Source organism: Camelina sativa, chromosome 20 (genome assembly GCF_030686135.1).
Source record: "Camelina sativa cultivar CO46 ecotype springtype chromosome 20, ASM3068613v1".
NCBI classification, from domain to species: Eukaryota; Viridiplantae; Streptophyta; class Magnoliopsida; order Brassicales; family Brassicaceae; genus Camelina; species Camelina sativa.
In genome coordinates this window covers 25,941,163-25,946,510 of record NC_141899.1, presented here as the reverse complement: position 1 = coordinate 25,946,510, position 5,348 = coordinate 25,941,163, and the positions used below count along the sequence as shown (strand labels likewise).

At 41.9% G+C, this 5,348-nt stretch overlaps 1 non-coding gene across 1 annotated transcript; it reads right to left on the bottom strand.

The window, feature by feature from the left end:
• Positions 1–3,266: 3,266 nt before the first annotated feature.
• LOC147919369 (small nucleolar RNA R71) lies at positions 3,267–3,375 on the bottom strand. Its single transcript, XR_015594300.1, has one exon. It is a non-coding gene; the product is annotated as a small nucleolar RNA R71 (small nucleolar RNA).
• Between the last annotated feature and the right edge of the window lie 1,973 nt (positions 3,376–5,348).

Genomic DNA, 5,348 nt, shown 5'->3' with positions numbered 1-5,348 from the left:
TCGACTGGCTGATAAGGTCGATCGTCAATTCGATCGTTTGCTAGGTTGTGATGCCTCCTTCGGTACGGGTGATCTTCTTCGTCAGACGTTCCCCCTACATCTGGTTCATGATGCTGTTGTCGGTTCGGGATTAGTGGTCCTTGAACCGCATGTTGGCGTTGACCAGTTTCGAGAGCTGTTCTCCCAGTTGGGTCATTTGGGTATGTATCTCAGCTAACACGGCTCCAATCTCAGGCGGAGGAAGTGGTTCTCTAGGTTGTTTTTGTTTGGCCATGGTATGGACGGTGGTTGTACGGATGGCGGCTGTACGAACGGTGGATGTATGGATGGCAGTCAGAAACTGATCGGACGGTGGTCTCCGTATAGGCTGGTTGGAGAAGAGGTACCAACGGCGATCGGAAACAAGTGCGACAGTAGTTGCTAAGTCCTCCGGCGTACGGTCGTGTCGGATGGTGGCGAGTGCTTTCGTCGGTCGATCCGTGACATGTGGCAGTTCGGACGGATCCTACGCAACAAAAGATAAACGTGTGGGTTCTCTGTTCGATGAGATCAACAAAACAGACAAACCTTGGACAGCTAATGATTGTAACAGAAAAGCAAAAGTAAAAGTAAAAGCAAAAGCACTACAAAACACAACCGAAGACTAGAACAAAGACGGACTTCACGCGCTAAGACTATAAACACTACGCGTGGTTTTTAGGCCACCACTAACAAAGACCAAGCAAAGGAAGACCAACTTTACGGATCTTAGCTATTACAAACGACGAACAACTCAAGAACACTGATAACATCATTATTTTACTTATATTAGCTATAGTTTTCATATGCATTTAGGAAGTGTTGGATGAGATTTCAGGTATAAAAGCTCTATTATCATGTATTTCAGGTTTCAACAAGGTTTTACAGGTTTTATAGCAATTTGGACCAAAAGACAAGGAAAATACGTTTTAGGAAAGTTTCAGAGCTCTTTAGTACGGGCCACTTATGAAGACCTTACCGAACTCACATTTTGACGTGCTTGGTTACTGTGGAAAGCTGGAAGAGTCATCTTTCTCCTCGAAGTAGAATCAAGTCAATCCATCCATTCATCAAGAAGTTATGCTTGATTTACCGAGAGTGTTATAAACCGACGTAAGAAGAACCGACCAGCCGATGGGCTTTTATTCAAGGCCTGACCAGCAAATATCACGGCGGCCCAGTCCAAGCCTCCTCCTCGGTCCAGAAGCCTATTTCGCCGCCCCTTGTCCTGCATTCAAGAAGAAAAGATGTTCCTACCCTTACAAACCCTAATCCAAGACAAAACCCTATAAATACTCTTAAGATCTAGGGTTTTCAAGTGTGCATCTTCTACAGCTTTTGGAGCCGCCCTAGCCACGACCAGAGAAGCAGCCGCAACCTCTCATCCCTCTCGAAGCTTGAAGATCTGCCACCAATCTCTCTCTCTCTACTCTTTCTAGTTCTTTCATACTTTCATTGCTTTTGGGATCAAGTTACTTTTGTGACAACTAGAGAAGTTTCCTTTGAACCCCTTTTGTTATTTGATTCATTTTTGATGCTATTCTTTATAATATCAATGTCGTTTCTTTGCATCATGAGCGATTAGTTTTATTTGTTGGGTTTTATGAGGTGATTCAAGGGGAATTCATGGTTCGCTTCAATTAGGTTGTTAGATCTTATTTTCGGTTTTATATTACAATTCTTTTGGGACATCTTTATCGTAATGCATGTGCTTGGATTGGTCACCAAGTGCTGATCTAGAGAACGGGAGCGTTAACCGCGTTATCCTACTTCTCCGAACTAGTGTTATACCGAAACCTCGTGTCGTAACCTGCGTAAGTTGAATTGCGGAGTTTGGTGAATGTATCGAACTTGTTTAACTAGCTGGTTGACATGCGTCGTTGCCTGCAAAAGTTGAGTAACGGAGTATGAAGACTTTAGACTTTCATTCTATGAAAATAGCTTGTTAGTTCATTAGTGTTTCGTAGTTAAGAACCTAGACCAAAATTAGTATTTACTTGTTAGATCTTACACTTAATATTGGTTAGAACCATGAAAACCCTAAGATGACTCCCAAAACGCCCAACACCTTAGCCTTATAGTTTTAAACCGTTTTTATTAATTTGCAATAGATATTAGGAAAACCAAAACCCCCAATCTCTTATTTAGTTTTAGCCATAGTTCTTTCTCTTTTAATTCAATTTCTGTTAGCTATTACTCTCTGTGGGATCGATCTTAAAATACTACACTGATTAACTGTGCACTTTCAGTCGTTGTGTAGTCTTTTCAGGTAAAAGATTTGGAGTGAAATTCTACACACATCAAAGCATTTTGGCACCATTGCCGGGGAGTAACTAGCTGCCCATTGAATTTGATAAGAACTTTCGTCTAAGATACTTTGAATTTTTCTTTTGAATTTTTCAATTTTAGTTTATTTTCTTGTTTCTCGATTACCTCTATTTTTCCTTTTAGTTTCTGTTTTTGGATTTTGTAGTGCATGACTAGGAGTCAACCCTCCGGAAGCGTATCTCCAATTCAAGACATTGATCGACTAGAACATGAGCTTAGGAAACTTCGAAAATAACAACTCATGGCTGAAGAAAGGAACCAGGACCAAGGTCCCCTTAACCTCGACTAACCACTGATACCTCCTGCCCTCAACGAGCAAGGAGAACCAATTCTCGCACAAGGTGATAACCCCAACCTTGTAGCCGCTGATCCGCAACTCGACCCTGAAGTTGGCCGAGACCATCAACAAGCTCCTCGTGATGCTAACCCTCTAGGCGTGGGAGACAATCTTGATGTTCCTCCTCACCAGCCTGCTCTCGTCGCTAATCCACCACTACCTCAAGCTGGCGGAAGACAACCTGCTTATGTGCACCCTCTAAGATGTGCCGCACCTAACCGTACCATAGCCGATTATGATGCTCCCAACCAATATCCTCAAGACCGCGTTGCTATCCGTATCACTCATCCTCCAAGACTTGATTACGAGATTAAACCTCAAATTATTGGTTTGGTGAAACAAAATCAGTTCCATGGCCTTACTACTGAACATCCGATGGACCATATTGATCTTTTTGATGAAATCTGCTTTACAACAAGAACCAATGGATTTCCCGAAGATTACTTGAAGTGTAAGCTTTTTCCTTTCTCTCTAGCCGACAAGGCTCATAGATGGTTAAAGTCTCTACCTCCTGGATCGATTACTAGCTGGGAAGGATGCAAGTCAGCCTTTCTTAACCACTTCTACACAAAGTCAAGATCCAACTCTCTTCGCAACAAGCTGCAAAGTTTTCAACAAGGACCGGTCGAATCTTTTTATGAAGCATGGGAACGTTTCAAGGACTATGAACGTGACTATCCCCATCATGGTTTTGCTCAAGGTAACCTCTTAAGCACTTTATATAGAGGATTACACCCTAAGTATCAACTTTCACTCGAGACGGCTAACAATGGAGATTTCACTACGAAGACCGTTTAAGAAGGACGAGCTCTCATTGACAACCTTGCCGCAAGTAGTAGCAACACTTGCACCGACTTTGATAGAACCATCCGTTCTAGCAATTCCGACGCTAAGGAGATTGCCGACCTTAAGAACATGATGAATCAACTTCTAAGACCATCTCCAATGGTTTTCTCTATATTTTTCTCTATACTAGAGGAACTCTATAATAGAGGTGAATTTTACTCCAATGGTGCTCTATAAAATAGAGATTGCTATTTTTTCCTCTATTTATAGAGGAACCTTTGTAAAAAAAAATAGGGTTCCTCTATAAATAGAGGAAAAAATAGCAATCTCTATTTTAGAGGTGAGAATAGAGGACCATTGGAGTAAAACTCACCTCTATTATAGAGTTTCTCTATTATAGAGGCAAAAATAGAGGACCATTGGAGAGGCCCTAAGGAACCAACAACGTGGGGTAAATGTTTGTGATACTATTAACAATGGAAACATGGAGGCTTTCTAAGAAGATTCTTATGACCAAGAAGAAGAAGTCAACTACGTTGGTGCTCAAGGATACTACCAAAAGCGAGGGTACAACAGCAACTTCAACAACAATTTTAGAAACACTTCTAACCTTTCTTATAGGAACCCAAATGTGGAGAATCAATCCCCAAGATCAGAATTATCCTCAGCAAGCTAACCGCTTTCAAAGAAACAACTTTGGTGGAAACAACAGCAATTTTCAGCCGAGACCCCAATTCAACAACAACAAGCCGCCTTTCCAATCCGGACCAGCCCAAGCGCCTACCTCTCAAGATGGTGCCAACATCGATCTAAGGATGCAAGAACTCCTTGTTGCTTTTCAAAAGCAATCAAGAGACATCAACTCAAGGATGGATAACATCTATACTGAACTGAATGGGAAGTTTGAAAGCATTTCTATCCATGTTAAGAAGCTTGAAACTCAAGTTGCTCAAACCGCTAATGTTGTTCCACGCCAAGTTGGTGTACTTCCGGGAAAACCCGAAGAGAATCCTAAAGGATATTGCAATGCTATCTCAGCCATACCAGCCCTCACCTACCGTGAACCCAAACATATGGTACCACTCTTTGACTCTTATGAGGATGTTATTCGTATGACATGTCCATTTGATGAAGAAACCGCAAGCCACTACCAATTAAGGAGACTACTTAAAGCTGAAGATCCAGGCCGTTTTGTTTGCTCATGCTCCATAACAGGCATTGAATTCTCTAACTCTCTTTGTGATTCTGGTGCTAATGTTAATATTATGTCAAGAAGTATAGCTGAAAAGCTAGGATTGCGAGAACATATCGCCATCCAACCTCAGTTTAGTCTTTGGAGACTCATCACAAAAGTTTCCCGATGGATTAGTTCGAGACCTACAACTTGTTGTGGGAGATTTCATAGTCCCAACCGATTTTCACATCCTAGATATGGAAGACAAGACTGAGAGACCTTTGATTTTAGGAAGACCATTCCTAGCTACTGTTGGAGCTATCATTGACCACAAGTCAAAGAGGACAACCTTTGCTAACATCAACAAGAAGAAGTTATATCCGACTCTCTCCAAGCCAAAACCGTGGCCGACCTACTCACTACATGAAGAATCGATGGATCCTAACATCGACAAGCTGAAGCAATTCGTCCATTCTGCATCCACAAGTACCAACAACCTGCTACCCAAGCCACCTAAACCGCCTAAGCCACCACAAATTTCCATGATCAAGATCATAGTTCCTCCTGAGCTAAGTGGCAAGAGCAAGGAACAGATCCAAGAGATGATAAGGCATACTAAGAAAGTTCTTCTTCATGCAAAAGTATTTGAAACTTCCGCAAAAGGAAAACTAGTTATTGAAGCTGGAGCAGACTATCAAGATATAA